The sequence below is a fragment of the Papio anubis genome, chromosome 6, assembly GCF_008728515.1.
Source record: "Papio anubis isolate 15944 chromosome 6, Panubis1.0, whole genome shotgun sequence".
NCBI lineage: Eukaryota > Metazoa > Chordata > Mammalia > Primates > Cercopithecidae > Papio > Papio anubis.
Window position 1 is genome coordinate 67,943,168 of NC_044981.1, and position 26,439 is coordinate 67,969,606.

Sequence of the window (26,439 nt, forward strand, 5' to 3'; positions counted from 1 at the left end):
AATAAAGAAAGGGTAACAATTTTTTAAAAAGTGAGCCAAAAGTAATGTTTTGAGAGATTCGGCCATATTGATGCTTGCAGTTTTAGTTTATTTTAACTTGAGAAGAGAATGTGGCTATTAAATTGCTGGTAAGAAGGTACAAATATCTAGTAGACCAATTTGGAAGAAACAAATAAATTAGGGAGAATGTATATCCTATGGCCCAGCAATTTCACTTCTCTGCATGAGAAACTCTTACACATGTGCACAAAAATATCTACAAGGTTGTTCGCAGCAATGGCTTTAATAGTGAAAACCTGGAAGTAATTTAAGTGGCCCTCATTAGTAACATGGGCAAACAGTGGAATATTATACAGCAGTGAAAATAACATTTTAATAAAATGAATTATAGTAATAAGAAAAATTGTCAAACTATTAACCACATATAAATCTACAAACAATACTTGATAAAATATGGGTGCAAAAAATATTTTTAATATTAGGCACTTTATGAGCAAGATGTTTTCTCTTATACCCTATTCATCATAATTTTTACATAATCTATTTCCTTTTTAAATAAATATGTTGGGCTTGCATGAGATAATTACAGAAGAATAATAAGACATTTTCAAAAAAGATGCAGGTTAATAAATGGGCAAGATCTATTTTGCAATTTTTCTCCAACATGTTTGTGTGATGCTGAGTGGCAACTCTTTATATTATCTCTTAGTGGGCCACAATCAAAGAACTGCATAAATTAGTGTTATTTATGGGTTATCTGCTTTAAGAAAATCTGGCATATTAAAACATAGACTTAAAAATATATAGTAAGCTGGGGATTTTTTAAAATAGAGGTATACTTGGATTTATAATTGGAAACACCTTTGCATAGGAACACTCCCAGCATCTTAAATATGGCTTACTATATGAAATTTATTTTTTCAAAGCTTCAAGAATACATCTGTTTCATAAAGAAGAAAAATATATTCATAGTAGTAATTTTAGCACTAAATAATGATTGACACTTCAATGCCACATATTAGTAGCTCTAGTGATAAAACTCTATCAAAGATGAAGATAATCAATCAGTTTACTGCTCCCCCTTCCAAAGTCTGATATTTATTTGAGGTTAATCGTGGTATCATTCTTTAATTTCATATCTTGTCATGTTCATCACTGTGAAGTTGAGGTAAAATTCTTTTAACTCATTCTGTAAAACTGTTAAGCTATAAATCAGATGTTCGTTAAAGTCAAGTAGGGTTCAGTCTTATGATTTCATTCTCCTCAAGAATCATTGAGCAATCTTTTCCCTGTGAAACAAGTACTTCAATGAGGATTGATTTTGCAGCTCAAATAGGATGGTTATTTTTACTGGCCATTCACCATGTTCATTTATCCTAGATTTTACCAGTTATGCACTTCTGGGTACCATCTGAACTGTGGAAGGAGCAAATGGGATGCCAGGGAAGAGGAAAGGGCCATATAGAAGTTAAAGGACACAATAACTCATGGTGGGTCACAACTTTATTTATTTCAGCAGCTTCTTCTCTGAAATATGGTATACAAATTCTAGATTTATTCCTAGATTTAAACCTTAAACTATATATGGTGAAAGCAGCTGACGGTGGTAAGACAAACTGTAATCTAAGATGAATTTCAGAATGAGAAAACTTAGAAGAAATTAGGATACAATTCCTTAGGCTTCTGTGAAAAATAAGCAAGGCAGGAGTGATGAACAAATATTTGATAATGAAAGTCAAGAGAATTACAATAAAATAAATTACTTAGGACATGAGTTTAGTTACTGCAGTTTTATGTTGATGTTTACATTTTTAACTATTTTACCTGTTATGTTGTTTTATTGAAAGGGTTCCTTTTTCAGCTTTACTGAGGTGTAATTGGTAAATGGATATATTAATTAGCTTGATTATGGCAATTATTTCACAATGTATACATAGATCTAAATATCAAGTTGTATACCTTAAACATATACAATTTTTACTAAAGAAGTTCTTGGTAAAACAAAATACATTTTCAAAGTGTATCAGCTGGGGACGGTTGCTCATGCCTGTAATCCCAGTACTTTGGGAGGCTGAGGTGGGAGGATTACTTGAGGCCAGGAGTTCAATACGAGCCTGGGCAGCATAGTGAGACCCCGTCTCTACAAAAATAAACAAATAAATAATAAAAGTGTGTCCATTGATGTTTGTAATTGATTTCCACTCAAGTAATAAAGTCAGAGTTTCAGAATAAAGTTATTCTTTATTTTAAAACCCAAATATGTAAAGCAACAGTAAAAATGAATGTATTTAGACTTTTTTTCTTTTTGAGGCGGAGTTTCACTCTTGTTGCCTAGGTTGGAGTGCAATGAGGTGATCTCGGCTCACCCCACAACCTCCGCCTCCCGGTTTCAAGCGATTCTCCTGCCTCAGCCTCCTGAGTAGGTGGGATTACGGGCATGTGCCACCACGCCTGGATAATTTTGTGTTTTGAGTAAAGATAGGGTTTCTCCATATTGTTCTGGCTGGTCTCAAACTCCTGACCTCAGATGATCCACCCGCTTCAGCCTCCCAAAATGCTGGGATTGTAGGCATGAGCCACCGCATCTGGCTTGTTTTGTTTGTTTTTTTAATGTTGCAATTATGGGGGGATTTTCTGGGCATTATATGAACATGTTGAAGGTGTTTAAATAGGGAAAAGAGAAAAGAGAATAAATATTCCGTGATAATTTGGAAATAGATCTATGTTTTCTTCTTCTTCTTCTTCTTTTAGAGATAAGATATCACTCTGTTGCCCAGGCAGTAGTGCCGGAGTGCAGTGGCATGATCATAGCTCACTGCAACCTGGGCTCAGGCAATCCTCCTGTCTCAGCATCCTGAGTAGCTAGGACTGCAGGCATGCACTTCCATGCCTGGCTAATTTTTTTTTAATTTTTATTGTTGTAGAGATGGGGTCTTGCCATGTTGCCCAGGCTGGTTTCAAACTTATTGCCTCAAACTGTCATCCTGCCTTGGCCTCCGACAGTGCTGGGGTTACAGGTGTAAGTCACCATGCCCAGCTGACTTAAGTTTTCTTAAGGATTTATTATACTTTAAAAGGCAGAATAGAGTTAACAGTAACACAGTCTCATAATTAGAGATTATATTGATTTCTTGTTGGAAGTCCCAGAAGGTACCCATTCTAACACTGTTTTGGCTGAGTCTTATAGATAAGGATGGCACTTCGGAAAAACTAGGGGTAAGATGGTACATGAATGGTTAAAAATCTGAATCAGCTATTAGAGCTGAAATCAGGTGGGACCTTCTAAATTTTAGATTCAGATTCTCTTTTAAGGAATAGCTTTTATGGAAAGGGAAGTGAAAATATTTTTCTCTAGTCTGCTTTGTGGTATGAAATACCGTTGATCAGATAACTGCTCAGGTTCAAATTAACAGTAACTAAAGATGAGATCAGTGGTTAAATGCATTTAGAGATTCACAAATTGCTCCAATGACCAAAAAGGAATTTAAATATATATTTTTATTTTTATCAGCTGAGTAAGATTTCTTGGCTCTTCTCTTGACCTCTAGAATGAATAATTTAAGTTTAATGTTTTTTCTTACCGTGAGAGTTACACTTATCCTACTTGGCTGCTTATATCAAGTTAATTAGAAGATTGCCAATTTCCCCACTCTATTAGAAGTTATATAAATATCACAACTAAAGGACAAATGATGGCTCTGTTAATCTCAAGAATTTATAATTTGATGATCTGAAGGTTTATTTAATATAAGAATACTTTAACAGCATAAATTTTTGTTCTTAGCCACTTAGTTTAGTTCATGTTGGGATGAAATGGCCAATTTGGATTTTGATTAATTTGAAAATGTAGCATAATACAGTTTAGACTTAAGTACTCTTATTTTGGAGTACTGTTCATTACTTAGACGTTAAAGTAAACTTCTGTGAGCAAAGCAGTTAACATTTATTGAATCTATGTTTCGGGTATCAAGCTTTCCATGCAACACACCTTACTTTGCATGCATAATTAATTGTTCCTTGTTGTTCCTTCTTCATCTGTAAAATAAGGATAAGAACTAGACCCATTTCAAAGGCTTGTTTGAGGATTAAATGAAATTTATAGAAAGCACTTAAAACATTATAGAGTAAGCACTCAATAAATGTAAAATATTAAAATCAGCTGCTTTGGCCATCAAAACAGTCATATGTTTTGTCACGTTATTATTATGTTTAGGCATTATTGTTATCCCAACTCTTAAATGGGCAGGAAGCTCACATAACTAATAACTAACAAAGCGGGGATACAAATTCGGTTCTGTTTGGTTTTAGGTCCAGTCTTTTATCTGCATTCAAAGAGATAAATGGCCAATCTGTATAGGTATATCTACATATCTACATCTATCTGTCTATCTATCTGTCTATCTATCTATCTATCTATCTATCTACCTATCTATCTATCTATCTATCCTAGTTTAAGGTATTCTGAATTCTTCAAACAATTTCTGCCATGAATAATTCCATCTCTACCATCACTGTTCTGGCTCAGGACCATTCAAATTTTTTCCATTCTTTTTTATTTTTTTAAGATTGATTAGGTTTTGGTGGAGGGTCTACTCTTAAAACACAATATCCAGTTCTGTGGTTCTGAACCACAGTGAAAATTGCTTGATGTGTCACAAGTAACTTTTTTCAAACCAGTAACATAGTGCAATAAAAATCTAAAGTTTAGAAATTACTTTTTAAACCTAAATTCTAGCAGATACAAGATTATTCCTAAAATAGTGACCCATTCACTCCACCATGTTCCTATACACTTTCTTGAGGGGGAAAGCAACGGTGGCGCTGCAGCCAGTCCTCCAGCAACCTTACACAAGGCAGAGACCAAGCACTGGCACATTCCCAGCACAGGCTCTTTCATTCCATCATGGAGGCCAGGTGAAAGGCCCAGAATGGCTGAGCAAACCCATCCTTTGGCTAAGCCTCTGTGGAGGTTTTCTTTCTACCTTAATTGACCAGGTGAAAAAGAAGTATTAATATTATCTAGAATCATCAGATACCCTGTAATTTTAAGAGCAAATCACATAGTTTTCACTCTTCTGTCATGCGACTACATTGCTGTTTACTAAGTTCATTGTAGACATGCAACAGCAACAACAACAGCAACAAAATTTCTAGATGGGACTTTAGTACCAGAGATAGGAGGGGAAATTTCTGGTAGCTTGAATTACTAAAATGACTCTTTGAGCGATTAATAAATTGTATTTTGGTGTACTTTGTATAGAAGGCTATTTGTTAAATACCAGCTCACAGTAAAAGGATGTTTAATTAAAGCTTCATATTCATGAAAATTTAACAAAATCAGCCAAATTGTTTTACTGTAGTTGTGCCACAGTTAACTGAAACTCACATAATGTTTAAGGCTTTTTACCCCAACTTCAGACCCTCTGAAATAAACTCTGCTTGGTTTAACCTCAAAAACACTGCTTTAGACAATTTTTTTAACTTCTGAAGAGCAAGAAGCAAATTTTATGGTATCAGTTTTGCAAATAAAATAGTCAAAGAATGAATAAAAAATTTGTTAATTTTGTAAATAGATAGTATTACAAATTCTATAGCTAAGAATTATTTTGTACTCCATGCATATGAAGAAAAGAAATAGAGATTTGTGGGGCCGGTTCTTTTTTTGACTTTTGTTTTGTTTTGTTTAGAGTTGGGGGTCTCATTCTGTTGCCCAGGCTGGAGTGCAGTGGCACTATCATGACTCACTGCCTCAAACTCCTGATCTCAAGGAATTCTCCCACCTCCACCGGGCCTGGCTAATTTATTTTTATTTTTAATTTTTTGAGACAGAGTCTCACTCTGTCACCAAGGCTGCAGTGCAATGCTGCGATCTCAGCTCACTGCAACCCCCACCTCTGGGGCTCAAGTGATCCTCCCAAGTAGCTTGGTGTGCACCGTGACGCCTGGCTAATTTTTGTATTTTTTGAAGAGACAAGGTTTTGCCATGTTGCTCAGGCTGGTCTCCAGCTCCTGGGATCAAGCGATCTGCCAGCCTCGCCTCCCAAAGTGCTGGCATTACAGGTGTGAGTCACCATGCCCAGCTAATATTTTTTAATTTTTGTGGGATGGTTTTTGATGTATTTAAATAAACTCCATGTTACATCTTCATACATCATTATTAGAGAGAATGCTCAACTAAATTGTTACATTCTTTCCACAGCACAATAAAATTACAGAATAATTCAAAGCAAATACAAATTATTTTCTTAGCCCATCTTCTTAATTTGTAATGTTGTCCCAGAATACCCTTTCAGAATAAATTAACATTTACAAACAAATGAGTTTTCAATAAGGATACATTATGAGTGTGAGGCTGAGCAAAGATAAAATACTAACATTTATGTAGCAATGTGAAGGGCTGCTTAGATAACGGTAGGAACCAAATACACAATCAGGAATTCATGTGGCTCAAGGGAAATAAATATGAGCATTCCTGAGTTATTGGCCAAGATCAAGGAAATACAAGTTTTTTGGTTTTTTGTTTTTTTGTTTTTTTCCTTAAGGAGTATGAAAAGGTTTAGGAAACAGGTAATTTTTTGCAAGTGATAAAAAAACTATTAAATGCCTGGAATGTTGGAATAAATCGCTATGATCGAAGTAGAGAAAGATGTGTTTTTAAGGAACAAAAGCTCCCTTTGTTTTGTTCCACTTTCTGTGGAAATGCTTTAAGACTTAGCCCTGAGGACTGTGAAGCATCAGATAAGTTGTGATGTTCTCCCACGTCCTCAGCATGTGACCCATTCACACAGAATATTCAGATACAAATATGGGTTCTAATTGCCAAGTAGTATACATTTCCCTAGACTTCGTTGCAGTTGATTAAAAGAAAAATGGCAACTTTACAGTATGATTTCACTTCATGAAGGTACACTTTTGGCAGATTCAGGTAAAAAGAAATCATTCATATTTATCATCATTCTGCGTATTCAGCCTTTTTCCTTCCTTAGAATCAGTCTTGATTACTTTTAAGGGGACTTTACTAATCTTTATCTTCCTCTCCATCCTGCCATCACTGACCTGCCTCAATCCCTGTTCAACTCTCTCTTATTCAGTCTCCTATGTGGATTGTTCCCCTGCTTTCTGTCCTCTGCACAGCCACAAGGCAGTCTATTAAGGATGCATATCTGTTTCTGTCACCCTGCTGCTAGACCCCTGCAGTGGCTCCTCACAACTAGCCTATAGCAGACAAGCTTTTATTAGAGCAGACTATATTCCTTGTGGGCAAAAGTGGTGGTTGTTTGTCATCTACTCTGCCCTTGAGACTCTCAACTCCACTCCAGCAACTCTGAACTTCTTGCAGTGTCCTGCCCTTCCCAGCATCTTATGCTGCTCCTTAACGTTCATCCTCTTTGCTCTTACTCTAACTTCTTCTTTTAGACTCAGCTCCCATATCACCTCCTCCAGACATTGGTTGAATGACCTTTGTCAATGAGCCCACATCCTGGGCATATCTGAATTACTGCACTTCTATGTTTTGTGTGTGTGTGTGTGGTTTGTTTTTGGTTTTGTTTTTTGTTTTTTTTTTATAGTTAAGTGTCTACCTCCTCCAGTAAAGTGTTAATTTCTGAGGGATTGGAACAATGTCATATTAATCCAACAAAACCAGAAGGGCTGAAAATAGTTAGTTAAACCATTTCTTAAAAAATATTTTATTTGGCCAGAACCAAGGTACACAGACGTAAATTCCTGTAAAGAAGCACTTGCAAAGAACCCAGTTCAGTCTATAAAGCAGCAAGTTTAGGTGGTTTAGATGTATGTCAGTATTTTTAAGTATTCCTTCATATGGTCTGGTTTTTAAAAAACATTTTCTGTTAATCCAATTCTGTTTGTGATGTGTGCTTCAATTTTCAGCTAGATTGCAAGAATGTATATGACCCTGCAAAGAAAGTAATTACCTAGGATGAATACAGTTGATATATTTGCTGTTCCTGTGAAATTTGAAAATTACTCATTCTAAGAGATTTTCTCTTAAAATAAGATTTTTAGAAAGGGAAAATTCATTAAATAGTTTACTTGTGGCTGCTTTTAAATACTAACATTTTGTGTGATAATTTGTGTGCCTTAAAAATTTGGCAAACCATACTTTTCTATGAAAATAAAAATGAGTCCTAGCTTAGTTCTTTCTTAATACTGATAATTGCACCTAACATAGGTGTTAATTTTGTTTTGGAATTTTTAACAACAGTTTCTATTCTAGGGTTGAACTTCTCATTTTCAGATATGATTTTATGATCAAAAATCAGGCTTTGGGGAAGGTCATTTCCTATTTTCCTCTCCTTTATGTATGTAATTATAAATCTTTAGAGAAATATTCCTCCCTATATTTATGGAGTAACAGTAAAATCATGTTAAATTCATTCTTTAAAATTGTTTTCTAAAACCTCTAAAAGCAAGCTGAAATATTTGCAGGTTTATTATTTAAATCTTTAAATAATACATTCACAATATGCATGCTCTTTTTGTCTTTATAAATTACTCTGGTTTTTTTCCTAATTTCTCAGAAATTATCCAGTGAGAATTCTGCAGGACTGCATGCACAGGTACTCAGTAAGTTAATTTAGGCAACTGCAGTAATGGCTTTCTTTGCTTAGCACGATATATTAAATATTTTGCAAAAAGTAAAATTACATGTAGAATGACATATGCCTATAGAAATTCTATAATTTGATGGGTTCCTTCCTAAGGAAAAGGGGATATTAATTATTATAAATGATAAAAAATTTACTTCCATTCATGTAAAATATAAAATTTCCTCTTTGCTTAGAATTACCTTTTAAAATATGGAGTGTTACTATCTGATCTTTATGTATCTTAATCCTATTGCAAATCTTTTGATTTGGTGATACAGCAAAGAACATGCTATGTCTTTCCCTACCCCACTAAGTTTATTACATTTAAAAGATAATTATAATGCTATTGCATTAAATGTATAAGTTGTTTACAGAGAAAATGTTACCTTTGTAAATTTTATTATGCCCTCCTCAGTTCAGAAATGTGGAGGCACACCACTGACTACACAATAGCTTAGGCCCACCTTTCAAGTTATTTCTAATATGACTCTTTCATGGTGTCTTTGCTCCAAATAAACTGAACTAGTCAGTGTTTCTCCAGTAATTTTTATTCTTTTCTGCCTCTCTGACTTTGCTCAATCTATTTTTCCACCTGGTATTCTTTCCTTGGTGTTCAGTCCAAATCCCAAACACATCATTCCCCTTAACCACATAGGGGGGTGGTGACATTCTTGCTACTTCCACCATGGGGCGTACTAAATAACTGCTTATTCACTTCAGTCTATATTGTCAAGTTGTGAGAACTGATATCCTGGATCATTAGAATTCACTGCGTGTCTGTCAGTTATCAATAGGCTAAACCGCAGAAAATAAAGCTAGAATATGTCTTTGTATTGAATCCATTTACTCTTTTCTCAATGTTTGACATGTATAAATAATACAGATATCCTTTGCCAAGATATAGATGTTAGAATTGTCTCTATAGACTAAAAGAAATGCAAGTAGCTTCTTTGTGGAAGCTTTGTGCTTTCTTAAAATAGGAAACTTTAAGTAGGTGCAGATTGACATGTTGAAGCATTTTGGTGTAACTATTCTTAAAAATGCCTAGAGCTTTTACTGTCCAAGTTTTTTTGCTTTTGTTTTTGTTTTTGGGGTTGTTTTTTTTTTTTTTTTTTTTTTTTTTTGCTAAAACACAGCTAATAAGATAAATCAAAATTCATAAAATGTAATCTCTTCCCCTGTAGGATTTTGTGGTCCCTTTAAAAAATAACATAGAGAAGAAAATTTCAAAGCAATTATCAGACCTAATTTTTAACACAAAAGAGATGTCAGATTTTATACCCTTATTACTTTAATCTGGGAGGTAATTTGTTATATTGTTATAATGTTGACAGGCTCAAATTCCCTGAAATAAATTATCAAAATAAGAAATGTAGTATAAGATAGAAAAATCTATTCTTTTTGGTATTGCTTCTTACCAAAAAGAAATGAGGTTTTTGTGTGTGTATGTGTATGTGTGTGTGTGTGAACATTTAAACAAAAGAAAAAATAACAAACTATTAAAATGAAGTATTATGTTTGCATACATTGATTTTGCACTAAACATTGGACAAATCTTTGCTGCACGAAGAGCTGGTTAATTTATTTTGGAATTTTGATTAAATGAGGCAGCAAAAATCAGAAATATTAAGCACTATAAAAATCAAATTTGATTAAAATGTCACTTAAAGTACAGTTGTGTTTTTTCTTTTTATCATGAATGATTGAATGGATCAAAACAGAAGCATCTTATCTACCACTGTAAATCTAGCCATTATTATTTCTTATTTTATTAAAGCAGGAGCATTAACATGTTTTGAGTACAAATTCTGAAGTGGAAAGGATGTTTTCTGTAAGATGAGGGATTCTGATAAATTTAATATTTTATAAAATATCTTGTTACAATTAAAATTTAAAAGATGGCTTACTTTGCTCATGGCCCTGTGTGGGTACTAAAGTATTTATTACGTGAATAATATGTTCATATATATGCATAATTTTATAACTGAAGAATCTGAGTCCATATGAGAATGTATATATTTACATATTTTTAATCAGCTTAAGAGTATCAATCTGTAACTATTTGTTTCTTATTATTCCCATGCTCAAATCACTTCTCGGTATTGGCTTAAGTGAATGACAAAATATTAACTACTTTAAGCGATAGGTTCTTTACCTTAGTCAGTTCCTAATATGGCAACCTAAATTGATATCATAGAGGCCTTGAAAGCATCAAGGTGGCTTTTACATACCTGAATGAAAACAAAAGCCTAATTTAACCAAAAAGGAGACTGTGACTACTGCAAATGTTCATAAAAAGAACAGAATAGTTTTCTATAGTAATCTACACCATCTTTGATTATAAAGTGTCATCTTTATCTATTCCCTCTTGTCAAAAGAACAATACTTAGAACCACATGTAATAATTTTTCATGCTCATTCATATTCATAAACATGAAGACATGTATACCAACATAATCATTCTACCAGTATTTACTTTTAAGGAAAATTTATTAACTTAATTGTTTCTTGGTTTTTATATCAGGGACAAAGATGTTTAGCTAACATGATCATACAAACTACGAGTGTGCATGTATGTGTGTACACCCATTTAGGCATGTGCACCAACCAAGGTTTTCAATTGGAAATTACAATTAGCTACTTCATAAATGCTTTTGGCTATGCATGCATATTCACAAAGTCACCCGCTTTTTAAAAGTATTGAACATTTTCATTACTAAATTGCAAATCTGAATTTTACAAATGTTGCCTATCCTACTGGAGACCAGTGTTGACTAATACTCTTTTAAATATCAAGGCAGAAAGCCCAAATTAATAATAGTATAATTAACATAAATCAGTATTAATTTGTATTGCTAATAGGACTGTTCTGTATGTGATCATTGTGTCCTGTGTCCTCACCTACAGGCATTATCCTTATATGTGTGTATGTATATGTTTGTTTCAGAATTTTAAAAATAACGTTGTTATACTTTATATCTGGATTTCAGTAGGGAATGAAACAAAGTTTATATTTGTTAATTGAAATGCATAATATTGAAAACTATCCAAAAAATGCCTTGAGAAAAATTATAGCCAAGATAAAATGCTTAAATGTTCAATTTATTTCATGATCCTTGAATCTCCTGGAACTTAAATTATATATTAACCTGATAATAGTTAACTTAGGACAGAATGTGAACTAGATCCCAATTATAAATTATAAATTTTATGTGTACATGTTTAACCATTCATCAGACACAGAACTTCTTTTTTTTTTTTTTTTTTTTTGAGACAGTCTTACTCTGCCACCCAGGCTGGAGTGCAGTGGTACAATCATAGCTCCCTGCAACCTCGAAATCTTAGGTTCAAAAGACCCTCCTACATCAGCCTTCTGAGTAGCTGGGACCACATGTGCCACCACAACCGGCTAATTTTTTTATTTTGCAGGCTGGTCTCAAACTCCTGGCTTCAAGCAGTCCCCCCACCTTGGCTTTCAAAGTGTTGGGATTACAGGCATGAGCCACTGCCTCAAGCCAGAATGTCTTGATGAAATCTGAATTAAAAAGATTTTGTTTCCACCAGCTCTCCAGGGCAAAACAGAGGAGGAATACAGTAATCCTTGTTAGTAGCTCTCTTTACTCTTCCTAGATTTACTCTTTGATCTGTGCTTCTCAATAGTCTTTACTTTCTTAATCATACGACCTCCTACAATAAGGTTTTTGTTTTATTTGGGTTTTTGCCAATGTATTTGTTGATATTTAAATTTTAATTACAACAAAATGACAAAACTTCATGAGTTTTATTTTTTTCAAATAATTTTTCACATGAAGACATATTTTATATGTATTAAGACATGAAATGAAAAGAGGGTAGAGAAATATTTGGAAAAATGTGATTATATGTATTAGGATGTGAAATGGAAAAGAGGGTGGAGAAAATTTTGGAAAAAAATTTTGAAGTATAAAAGGGAAACGTCTTTTAGATGTTCTTAAAGACATGAAATGACTTCAAAATTTACCCTATTGCAAAGAGAAGAAAAAGCTACATTTAAGCTTATTAAACATATAATTTTTGTCGCTGGGCGGGGGACAGGGTCTCACTCTATTGCCCAGGCTAGAGTGCACTGCTGCAGTCCACGCCTCACTGCAACCTCTGCCTCATGGGCTCAAGCAACCCTCCCACATCAGCCTCCTGAGTAGCTGGGACTATAAGCCCACACCACCCTGCCCAGCTAATTTTTGTATTTTTTGTAGAGGCAGGGTCTGGCCATGTTGCCCCGCCTGGTCTCCTGAGCTCAAGTGATCCACTTCCCCTGGCCTTCTGAAGTGCTGGAATTATAAAAGTGAGCCACTGCACCCAGCCCACAAATAATTTTTTTTTCAAACTTTTCCCTAGGTTGAAAAACAAATCAAAATGACAATAGGTATAAGTACTCTTTTGGCACAAGTACTTTTCAGGAAGCATTCAGGTTCCTACCATGATATTTTGGAAGAGAAAGATCACAATTCTCTAAGAATTTGCAAATATGATATATATAGTTTTTATTAAGTTCCTTCTACTTTTTGACAAATTCCAAAATAATCTAACTATAATGTTGACCAGTTTTGTTGAACTCCTATCCTCAAGTGATCCACCCACCTTGGCCTTGCAAAGGTCCTGAGATTACAAGCATGAGCCACCATGCCCAGTGATCAGTTTTCCTTCCTTTTAAGATTCTCTAAAAATGAAACATGCATAGAAAATAGAGCCACTTTCTTAAAAACACTTGGTTTGAAGTAGAAATTAGTCTCAAAGTATGCTTTTATTGCCTTGTTTTTAGGACATTTATTTCAATCCATACAAAACATCCAAATAATTTGGTCTTGGAATCCCATTCATTAGTAAACTAAAGGACCATCCAAAAAAATAACAATCTGGGGTTACACTTGATCCTTGGAGAGTAAATGATTCTAGAAATATAAGTTCTGTCATTCTCTTTTCTCCTATAACATACATAACACTCTGATGGCGGTTTTATGGCCCCAACAGAGATTTGGCCCAGAAAAGACATGCTTAAACTGAGGGTATACCCCAGCTAAGTCAAAATGAATTGTGAAATCACTAGAAATGGCTACAACTTCTCGTCATGTTCTGCAAATTGTTTCAAGATGTTTTCTATAAACTTTCACTACTTTTGCTTTTTTTTTTTTCTTTCGTTTAAAAAATATTTACTCAGAACATACCATGTGCTAGCCACTAGATCTTAAGTGCCAAGTCACTGGTGAGCCTAACAGACATTCTTCCTGTACTACAGAGATTACCCTCTGGTGGAGAAAACAGTAAGAATCAAATAACCATACAAGTAAATACACCCATTATTCAAAAAATATGTATTGAGTGCTCCCCATGTTGTGAATCTATACTAGATTTGTGGAATATAGTACCTGAACCCATGAATCTTACATTCTGGTGCACAAATTAAACAGTAAGCAAATAAACAAATAAGTAAATACTATATGGCAGGTGGTGCTATGAAGAAAAATAAAGCTGTATAAGGGCATAGAAAATTTGAGGGGTTGGGATAACATGTTTAGAGAGGAATGGAGTGAGTGAGGGAAAGAATAGTAACAGATAAGGTCAGTGAGATGGGAAAAGGCCTGGTCTTCTACATGGCAAGCAGTGCTTGTTATTACAAATGGCAAAAGTGCATTGTAACAAATACAAGATGTTAAGAGAATGGATAACTGGGAGCCTACCACCCAAGGGAATCAGGGGAAGTTTCTATTAAGAACTGAATTGTGTCCCCCCCAAAATTCAAAATTTATTTAACTCTCAATGTAACAATCAGAAATCAATTAAGCTGGCACTGGTAAGTTCTTAACCTTCAGTAATTACTTTGAATGTAAATGGATTAAATTATCCAATCAAAAGGCATAGAGTGTATGAATGGATTAAAAAAATTTAAAAAGCAAAACAAAACAAGACCCAACTGTATGCTGCCTGCAAGAGACTAATTTCACCTTAAAATACACTCAGACTGAAAGTGCAGGAATGGGATAAATTACTATATTTCTGTGGAAATAAAAAGAGAAGAGGGGTAATTATACTTATTTCAGACAAAGTGGACTTTTGGTCAAAAACTGCAAAAAGGTACAAAGGAGGTTATTATGTGGTGATAAAAGGATCAGTTGATTAAGAGAATATAGCAATTGTAAATACATATGCATCCAACATTGGAGCATCTAAATGTATAAAGCAGACATGAAGAGATTTGAAGAGAAACGTAGACTGCAACAAAATAATAGTGGGGGACATCAATACCCCACTTTTAGCATTGGACATATCATTCAGACATAAAATCAATAAAGAAACATTGGACTTGAATTACACTTTGGGCCAAATGGACCTAACAGATATATACAGAACGTTCTACCCAATAGCAACAGAATATACATTCTTCTGAAGTATACACAGAAAATTCTGCAGAATAGATAGTAGGTTAGGCCACAAAACAAGATCAAAATTAAGATCCAAATCATATTGAATATATTTTCTGACCATAGTAATAGAAAACTAGAAATCAGTAACAGGAAGAATCATGGAAAATGAGCAAATATGTGGAAATTAATTCCCCATGTGACTGTATTTGGAAATAGGGACTTTAAAGAAGTAACTAAGGTAAATTTAGGTTATAAGAGTGGGGCCTTAATCCAATAGGACTGGTGTCCTCCTTGTCAGAAGAAGAGACATTAAGAATAAATGTACACAGAGAAAAGACCATGTGAGGACACAGCAAGAAGTAGGCATTTACAAACCAAACAGAGAGGCCTCAGGAGAAACCAACCCTGCCAACACCATGATCTTGGACTTCCAGCCTCCAGAACTGTGAGAAAATAAATTTCTGTTGTTTAAGCTACCTAGTCTGTGGCATTTTGTTATGGCAGCAATAGCAGACTGAAAAAAAAAAAGAGTTATCCCCTTGAAAAGAAGCATAAAGGAACAACATGTGCAAAGCACTTGGTGCATTTGAGAATCTGAAAGAAAGCGGAAGCTAGAGATGACACATGAGAGTGGTGCCTGGAGAGATGAGAGAGGTAGAGGGAAGCCAAATCATACAAGGTCTGGCGTACTCTGTGAAGGATTTTTGCTTTTATTCTAAAGGGCTGACATGATTTGATCTGCGTTTTTAAACATCATCTGACTGTGGAGAATTGGAGTAGGGAAAGTATAGGTGCAGGGAGACCTATCCAAAGGTCCCAGATGATAAAGTATGCTAAATTTGGGATGGTGACAGTGGAGTTGGAGAGAAGCAGATTGATCTTTAAGAATGAAGTTGATAGGACAAGGATTACTTCTACATTTCTGGGTTTTTCAGATGGAAGGAAGTTGGTTCCATTTTAGAAGTGGAAAACATTGGACTCATAATTTTATCCCCAACTTGACAGTTCCATTCTGGCCATGCTGAATTTTAGATGCTTCTGAAACATCCAAGTGAAGAATCAGTCAGTGAATGAATCTGGAGCTCAGAGAACAGATGGACTGGAAATATAAACTTGGGGGTCAAAAGCATATGTATAGTGATCAAAATATGCTACAGTTTCAGTTCTCTGTAGACAGGGATTTTATCTGTTTTGTTCACTGGTGTATCTCAAATGCATGGAACAGTGCTGGTATACAGGAGGTACTGAATACATGTTTGTTTTAGAAATGAATGAATGATGGATAGATTACCTAGGAAAGAGTCTGACATAAAAAGAGAAACAGATCTAGAATAAAACCCTGGGGAACACCTACATTTATAGACTTGGAAGAAGGGAATGAGCTTACAAAGAAATAGCAAAGGAATAGTCACAGAGAAATTCATAGAGTCCCAGGTTTAAGAAGCCAGTGAAGAAGGCGCTTCAATAAAGAAAGAGAATATATCCTCTGAAGTGAGTAGCATAGAGCAGCAAGCCTAGCATACGAATGAACACTTCTGAATCCTAAAAGCAAGACCAGCTTTAAAATACTCGAATCTGTTTGTCACTGTTGTCAATCTTTGAATCTAATAAGATTTAATTTATTTTGTGTAATATTTACTTCAGGTAATAGCCGCTGGGAACTACCTTTGAAAGCACATCTGACACATTCTCAGCATGGGTGGATATACAACATCATCATTCTTTGTATTAAATTATGACCATAATGACACTTGGGAAAAAATGTAAGCAACTAATAGAACACCAATAGATTTTCTTGAAAAGCTCACTTGTAGAATCCTCTCTGGATGAAAGCTCAATAATTTTTTGCTTTACTACCTCCTCCTGTTACTTCACTCTGTACTCCCGTATACTTCTGCATAAGAAAAACTTCATTAATTTCATGCATAACCACATAATGAGTCATAATTAAGATTCAGAGGAGCAATAAAACAATTTTATACTACCACCTGTATATACCTTCTAAAAATAGATGTTTATTAGTTACTTAGTTTTGGTCAGTATTCCCTTGGAAGATAATCTACCTGGGAATAATAGAGAAGTTAATCTCCTGTTTGCTGCATTCCCAAACCCAAAACTGTGCTTGACATATTGTAGGTGCTCAGTAATATGTACATAATAAATAAATGAATACATGCTTAAAGTCGCATGGCAGGAGGTAGATATAAAAATGTTGGTTGGGTTTGCAGTTTAGTCAGAGATGCAGTTCCTAATATCAAGTTACGCATTTGAAATCCAGGCAAACATCTTGACTTGCTAACATCTCTAGCTGACTTTTAAGCCCCAGCCCCATTTCGGATGCTTCCACATTGAAGCCAAACAGGCCTTTTGAACTCTAGGTGTCCCAAGCATGATTCTTTCCTTTTCTTCCTGCACCACCCTTCCCCAGCCAAAGAAAACCCCTTCGCCTCTTCAAGGCTTTTCTTATCTTTGAGAGAAGCATCATCATCAACCTGTTCATCTGAGTTATAAAGATTTTCTACCTTCATCAGAAGTCCAGCCAATCACTAAATTCTATTAATTCGACTTCTACAATTTCTTTCATATCCACCTTCCAAATCATCTTCGTTCATAGAATGACTTGCATTTTCCTAGCAGTTGCAGTGACCTCCTAGGAATTCTGGTGCCTCTAGCCTCTCTCTTCTTCATTCAGTATTCCATATTGTCAGCCAAGATTTGCTAAAAGAAGCAATTGATACAAATCCTCATTAACCAACAAGAGAACATGAGTGAAGTTCCTTTTCTGCATCTATTCTAGGCTTAAGGAATACGTGCTTGAAGCCCACAGAGGGTTCTTTGTCTTCTAGAGGGGCATAGAGACTAGACAGGCTTATGTCCCTGCCCTTCTCAGACTTCTCCTTCACAGTAGAGTAAAACTTAACCGCTTAAGATGATATTCCCAGACCTTTAAGTGCAGACTCTCTTGCCTTTCTAGCTTCATCCCATATCATTTCCAAAACCCTAAACACAGTCTACCTGGATCCTGTATTGTGTCGAGAGAGTTATGCACTTCCATCCTGAGTTATGCCTTTTCATCTCATTTCCCTAACTGGAATGAGTTTCCCTTTCCCCTACACACAAGATAAAATGCCATTCATTCTTCGAATCTCAGCTCAAACGTTAGCTCACCTATGTGTCCTTACCCATTACACAGACTTCATTTATTTCTCTGTAAGAACAAAGACAACCGCTGTGGAGCAGATTCTGAGCAACACAGAGACATATGTTCCTAGTGAGTCCATTTATTGTTGAAGGCCTCTTATTACTAAGTCTTAATCTCTACCTAATTCACTATTTTCGGTATTAAGTTCATATCAACTACTATGTTTGTAAGAATTTCCTAGGTTCCATAGTTTATGCTCTCTAAAGCATTACTCATCATTGTGCAATGCTGCAATAGCTGCTGTGTTCTTTATGTGTAAAGTTCTTGTCTCTGATCTGTAGCAATGGAGGAGCTTTTCAGAACCCCTTTGGTAGAAAGGCTCATGCCGTCTTTGGAGTTAAAGATGGAAATGGATCCTCTACTAAACTGAAAAAAAAAAAAAGTAAAAGCCTTTATAACACATCCCATGCAATATTGTTAAATAATTTGTTTTCCCTTCGCTCTCTGATATGGCTCAGGAACAGTTGCTTGTGTAATTCATGCTTAATATTGTGTGGGTTACAAAAGGACATGAAAATATCTTTTTATCGTGAGTATGGATAGTTACCTTGGGTATTGTTTGATAGCTAAAGTGCTTTCACTGATGACCATCCAACTCAGTTTAATTGTCAGCTGATACATGTTAGAACTCCTTCATATACTGGCTAATTTCCGCCAGTTTATAAATGATGACTGCTAATGTCAAGGTGGTTCAAAAATAGCAAAAACTTGATTTCCCCTTAATATCCTGAGGATCATATTCGTGGGCACCGGGAGTCTGGACAATAAATCTAATGGATTTTTGTCATCATATTTAGAATAAACAAATCAATGCTAGAAATTGTTTCTAACAGGAGATAATAAAGGAAATGGGCAAACAAAAATAAATACACAGTCTCTGTCAGCCAATTGTTTTCTGTAAACTGGATGAGATTTTTTTAAAGTGGGCAAGAATTCTAAAATTATACAGTTAAGCTAAATAACATAGTATTTGCTCCTGTCATTAATTGACTTTCAATTGGGACCAAAATTGGTGTTTAAATGTTGTATTATAAAGAAGTACATGCAAATTATTTACTAGTGAATATTTAATTGGACAGAAGTAAGTGAGAGTGTTATTTATCCTTATCATGGCCAATTTTAGGCAAGTAATTGCAGGATGAGGAGTAACTCCAGTCCCTGTACCTGCGGTGAGATCACTGAAGAACTCAGTGTTTGTAGCACACAGAATGGCCACATTTACATACCTGAGTGCATTCACAGTATAACCAAGCCCAAATCCTCAGCCAAATCCCTAAGGGAATCTAGGTTTTACCTTGCAAACTTTGGCTGCTAGGCACAGTTACAGAGCCTTGTTATGCTGTAGGCTCTCAATAAAAATGTTTGCCCTGGAGTATTACAAAGGCTTTCTTGGTACAGAAATTCAGACAAGATCCGGAAGCATAGGGTGAAAATACAGGAATGAGTAGAAGGAGCCAATTCTAAAGTTTTCTGAAGTCAGCTCATGCCTTCATATAACAGTGAGCCTCCTTAGTCTGTCACTCAAACAAAAAAGATGGACATGTAATTTACCTAGAAATATGGATGCCTCTAAATTTTAAAAAGGAAAATCATTTAAAACATGACATTTATAAAGTATCTTAAAATAATATTTGGTTTTATACTATGGTATTTTAATGGTAGAGAAATTCAGTGCTATGAAATTCTAATGATATTCCAATATTAACTAGGATAATTATTTTACAAAATCTGAATATATTAATATAATCTCCATTTTTCATTTTTTAAGAAATATTATATCTAAATATAATAATTTTCCTTTGTTATATATATCAAAATTCAAATATTTGTGATATTTATGTTATACTTTTTACTGTTGATCTTAACAATAATCTAATAAGCTTTCTACTTAAGTCAGTGACTATATTACAGAGTTCCTCTTCTAGATTTGCCTTTGTAATCAGGTTATGAGCCACATAAAAATTCCTAATATGTTATAGTTGCATCTTGTTCTTAACTCAAATGTCATTGCTCATCTTGATTATTTATGTTGTTTATCATAAGGAATTCCAACTGATTTTTCACAGCCCCTCAAAATAAAATTTATCTTTTAAGTTTATTTAAAAGAATAGTACGTACTTCTGAAAAAAGTAAAAATTGATTCTGAAATATTTAAATGACTGTTCACAAGAATAAATGCATAACTTCACAAAGTGACTATTTCATACAGGAAAGCAATTATTTGGATGTGTAAGGCATGGTATGTGTGGTCATATTTTTTATCTATTTACTTATGAGTGAATTACCATATTAGCATGAAAAGCTATCCTTAGCATCAAGGAGGCTTTTGTTTTAATTCCTGGTTTTAAGTTCATTTGCTTAGTTGAATATTCATTTGGCTTTTGTAGTACCAAAAGCAGTGGGTGAAATGTGGCTCTAGGGGCTTCTTCATGGCCTTTAATTGTTTCAGGAGAAGCTTTACTATTTATCAATTAATCCTGGGTACTATATTTTGTATAGAAGATTGAATTTTTTTTTTTTTTTACATAGGAAAGACTGGATTAGTGACTTATGGCCGTGTATAGTAGGTGTTTAATTACTATCTATTAAGTGGATGTTGGATGTGAGACATGAACTGTCATATTTAGGTTTTCTGACATTTGAGAGAAGCATTCAACTTTGGTGAGACAAGAGAGAAGATTGTGTTTTCGCAAAAGCACCCTTTAGAGAACAGATTGCAGGGATGTGTATTCATAAAATGACGTATGAACTTTTTGCTCAGCTTTAACCACTTTCCTCAATGCTATCTCAAAGCAGCAACTTAAATTCAATCATGCGTTTGATCAACACAATGTTTATTAAACACCTATTGCACACCAGAGTCTTCCAGGGATGGGAAAAACAGCTCCTATGGAATTTGCATTCTAATGGAGGGAGTGATAATAATTCCCAAAGATGTTGAAATTCATTTGTGAGCATGTTTCTGATTCTCGACAAAATATGAGTCCCCATGTAGTGGAATCTCACTGGCATAATCTGATGAACTTCATAAACTGTGTCACAGCAGAAAGTGCCAATTATTTAGTTTGAGCAGATCTAGACAATTTGAATATCTAACACCTAGTCTTCTTTCACCCAGGTTGTAAATGGCCTGCTTAAGAGGAATGGTTGAGCCAATCATCAATAAGGTATTGTATATCTCAAAACTGCTAGAAGAAGGGACTTTTTATGTTCCCACCATAAAGAAATGATAAATGTTTAAGGTGATAGATATGCTAATTACCCTGATTTGATTATTATACAACATATACATGCATTGAAACATACTGTATTTCATAAATATGTACAATTATTATGTGTCAAAAATTTTTTAAATGTTTTAAAATGAGAGGGAAATGGTTGACCACTCTAGATTTCACAGGAATTAATTACCAAATAACATATCATGACAGAACATTCTTGGATGTTATTTTAGAAAATAACACATGTATTGTCAAAACACTTATTTTTAGTACAGTCTTTAATAAAGCCTTTATTCACTTATTTGGGGCTTTGGGTCTCTCAATCTTAGCATTAACTACATAAATAAGGGGTGATAGGCACAACATAAATTAAGTCATTAGTTTAGAATCGCTCTCCATGAGGCTGCCTGTAGATTTTTTTTTATCATCCATCTAAACCACAGAAATAAAAATTGAGTGAATACTTTTCTTTATGAATCCATTTCCCAAAAGCATGAAAAATATTCCTAGCGCTAAGGAGGTGTTTGAAAAATTTATTTATTAAGGATCATTTGTTTAGTGGAATATTCACTCAGCTTTTACAGTACAGTAGTACCAAGAGTAGCTAGATTTCTGCCTTAGAGTCTTGCACAGTATGACCTCACACAGCTCTTTCTTCCAAACATCATATACCAGTCATTACCTGCATATGTCAAGAGGGCAAGGATCCCCACCCTCTATGGCCACCCCAAAGCATACATACCTTATGCATGAAGTTCATTTACATTCTTACAAATTGACTTTGGGTGAAGAGTTATGAAAAGCCTTCTCTTCTTTACCCTGTATTGCTAAACATTTGCCTTGAATGACTTTCCTGAGAAACTGAGGTTCCCCTGGCAGTCAGTATTTACTGATTCTAAATTCCTTTAGAAATCCATGATCTTCTAAGAAAGTTCCTCGAAGTTGATCCTAAGAAGGTATGAATAGTTAATTATGTTACAATGTATGCCTCTCCCTTTGCTGGTCTGCATGTTCTGCTTGCCAGTTTTCCATCTGCAGTTGGTGGCATTAAGCAGCAGCTGCATTCCTTTTATCTTGGTTTTCAATTGGAGATTCAGGAACTAAGCCAGGTCTTGAGATTCTTCCTTTCTGCTCTTTTTTGTTTGTTTGTTTTCTTTTTTTGACAGAGTCTAACTCTGTTGCCATGCTGGAGTGCAGTGGTGTGACCTCTGCTCACTGCAACCTCTGCCTCCCAGGTTCAAGCGATTCTCCTGCCTCAGCCTCCCAAGTAGCTGGGACTACAGGTATATGCCACCATGCCCGGCTAATTTTTGTATTTTTAGTAGAGATGGGGTTTCACCATGTTGGCCAGGGTGGTCTCGATCTCTTGACCTCATGATCTGCCCACCTCAGCCTCCCAAAGTGCTGGGATTACAGGCGTGAGCCACCGCACCCAGCCTCTGCTCCATCTTACGGTCTTATTTGAAATATTTTCACGCATTTGGGGTACCTAGACAAGGAGAGACTAAACAAATGATAGTTTCACCTCAGTTTCCATTATAGGTTCCATTTTAAGCCTGCTATTGTATATCAATTGCTCTTTTTGTATTGAAATGTAAAGATAGTTTAAATTTGTTTTATAAAAATAACTCCTAAATTTAAATTGTTGAAACATGGATGTAAAATGCTGTCAATGGAAAAAACGGAGAGAGGCAGAGGTATTTATATTTAGCATTTATTTATTTATTCATTCAATAACTGTTTACTGAGAATCTCCTATTTGTTGGGATCTGTGGGGCATAAATAGATAAGATATAATTCTACTTCCTTAGAACCTGCAGTCTAAATTGGAAAATTCTAATCTTGCCCTGAACCAGCAGGAATCTGAATGCCCGTTTGGATATTTAGACCAACTTTTCTGATGGAAAAGTGTTCTGTCTTCACTGGGAAGCTTATTTTGAAAGACTGACAATGCTCATTGAGGTGGAAGACTGAGGCAGAGATCTCTCTGCATTAGGCATCCCTTGCTGTTTCCATTCTACCTGCTGTTTCCAAAGATAACTACACTCAGAAACCCTTCTCTCATGGGTTTCTCTGAGTACATCCCAATATTCTTAAATAATGATGAAGTAACAGGAAAAAAAATTTAATAACCAAAGTTCAGCTGCATACCAGCAATATTCCGTTTAATTCTCTTAACAATGAGATGATATAGATATTTGGCTAATGAAAAACCTGGATACTAAATGGCCAAGCCAAGCCAGGATTCAAAGCCAGGTCTGTGTGACTCCATAGCCTTGCACTTTTAAAGTCCTAATTTTGGAGCCTCTTGCTTAGGAATCTTTCTCTGTGAAGGTGGCACCTATTCTTGACAGTGGTGGCCCAATGGGCCCTTTGTGGGTAGCTCCCATATGTTCCTCTCTTGACTCTCTGATAACTCCTTTGCTTCCTCAAACAACTCCTCAGGGATTGGACAGTGCAGTGTCGGTCTCTCAGCACCAGCTCCAGAACCCTCTAGTGCAGGCAGTTCTCTAGACCGCTCCCGAGGCACTTACTCAGGGACTGACACCCCAGACTTGGGGCCCTCTGTCTTGAGACCACAGAGCTGGAGTCTATCACCAGTGTCTCAGGTCATCGAATAATTTGGCAAAATCTCATATTTCAGTTCATCCTCATCCTTTCTATGCCTGATATGTACACTAAACTTTGGTGGGGACTCAGCAAACATTTGAGTCAATGTTAGAGACGTGACCCGCCGCCATATCTGTTAGGCATGCACAAGGCAGTGCTCATCATCACGCCACCATGTGGCCTCTGGCAGTGTCCTTTGTCCCATACTGAGGAACTGCAGACACTGTGCACAGTGTCTCAACTTTTTGTAGTTGTAGTATCATCTCCATTGCTTTTTATTGCTCTAAGTGCACAGTCCACTTAACCTTCTGGCAAGTTAGCTGCTTTCAACCTGCCATGGAATGGATGGATACTCAAGTATTACAAAGCTTTTTTTTACATTATATATAAAAAGACAGATGACAAAACTCCCAGAAAAGGACTTCTCTATGAATTAGTGCATTTGTTTCAGTTTTGAGTCTACCAAATTAATTGTTGCCGGTTCTAAGGGCATTTTTGATTCCTCCGTGGTTCTCACCTATATCATGTTATTTGTGTTGCTGAGTCCTTGGAAAAAGTGATTGCAAAGGCTATTTTCTTTTCCCTTGTTCCCACAGATTCTAGAGGGGGTTTGACCTAGATTTTCTGCAGTTTCTTTCCTACTTAGCCATTTTTCAGCCAAAGAGGTTTCTGCTAACATGTAGAATTCCTTCTATGAGGAATCCATGCTATCATCAGTGTGGAGTGATATGTGAGTCATAATTACTATACTCATAAAACTCCTAGAAATGTAGAATGATAAGATATTTTAAGGATTAGTTTGTCTCGTCTTCTTATGTTCAGACTGAGAAAATGCAGATCATGGAGATTAAGGTATTTGTTCAAAGTCCCAGAGATAGTGGGCTCCAAATCAGAAGAAAATCCCAACTTCTAGTTCTAAGTCCATTGCTTTTCCCTCTCAATACCCATTGCTGCTGCTTCTTAAAAGAATCAGGAATATCTATTAAATGATTATAGATTTTATATTTAAGTTTTTGAGTAGTTACTCTCCTGTAGATGAGCATTCTTTGGAAGACAAAGCAGCAAAGTCAAAAGTGTATGAATTTAGAAGCCAGACAGACAATAACCAAATAGAAGTTCTATCATTTTCTACCTATGTGATAATGGAAAAGCTATTTAATCCCTCTACACCTCAGCTTTCTGATCCATAAAAACAGCGATTGTAACATCAACATGTAGGGTTACTGTGAGGATTTTAAAAATTAATATTATATAGTGCTTGGAACAGTACCCAGCACATAGTAAATATTCAGTCAGTGAGACATGTAATTCTCGGATGTCTTCTTCCCTTTTATCAGAAACAGGTAACTTTTTTTCCCTTTATGCCTAAAAGAGTGAATTTTGTTGCATTGTTATTTTAGATTTGTGATAAATCTTACAGACAAACTAATGTGTAAATAAGCTTAAAATACACATCTGATTTTCACTTTTTGTTTTTTTAAGTCCTGATCTCATTCCCCTCATGGACTGGGGAAAGAGTGAATGTAGGTTTATGAAGACATTTACATGTCATAGTCCAGCATTTTCCAAACAATGATCTTTGACCACCTGCATCAGAATCATCTGTAGGGATTGTTTAAAGAAGAAGATTCCTGGACTCCACCACAGACCCATAAATACTGTATCTTCATCACAGATTCAGTGATGAAGAGGCCCAGGAACCTCTGTGTTATAACAAACACAAAATGTATTTTTATACACTAATTTTTGAGAATCACTGCTGTAGATGAATCGCCAGTTAAACCCCAGATTACTTGACCAAAAATATTACTTTAATCATGCTAATTCCCTGTTTTCTCACTTGTCTTCAATTGGGCAAGGAGGGCTATCAGGCTGTGTGAACCTTATGGCTGTCCTACCTTATGGTAGGCTGAAAATATGCCCCCAAAGATGGCTGTATGTTTGTCCTCAGGGTCTGGGAATAGGGTACTTTATTTGGCAAAGGAACTTTGCAGATGTGTCTAAATTAAAGATCTTGAGATGCGAAGATTATTCTGGATTATCCAGGTGGGCCAAGTGTCATCACAAGGGACTTCAAAAGAGAAGGAAGGAGAATCAGAGTTAATACATGATGTACATGATGACAGAAGCAAGAGACTGGAGTGATACAAGGAAGGGGTCCTGAGCCAAGAAAGCTGAAAAAGGAAAGGAAACCGATTGTCCTGTCAGAGTCTTCAGAAGGAACCAGCCCTGCTGGTATCTTGACTTTAGCCCAGGGAGACTGATTTTGGAATTCTGATCTCCAGAACTATAAGATAATGCAAGGCATACTGTCCCTTTGCTCCACCTCTGTCCACTAGTTCTATGAATTTTTCAAAGTTCTGAATAAAACCTTTCTCCTGTCTAAAAGCCATCCT

General features: G+C 35.5%; 1 protein-coding gene across 6 annotated transcripts in view; it reads left to right on the forward strand.

The window, feature by feature from the left end:
• KCNQ5 (potassium voltage-gated channel subfamily Q member 5) overlaps window positions 1–26,439 on the forward strand; it is a 564,981-nt gene that overhangs the window by 72,469 nt on the left and 466,073 nt on the right. Inside the window, exon 1 of one of the 6 annotated variants that reach the window (XM_017958021.3) lies at window positions 19,995–21,379. The exons of the other annotated variants lie outside the window; for them this stretch is intronic. The gene's annotated coding sequence lies outside the window, so the exon portion shown is untranslated. Of the gene's footprint in view, window positions 1–19,994; window positions 21,380–26,439 lie in introns of those variants that run through there. 6 annotated transcript variants of the gene reach the window in all.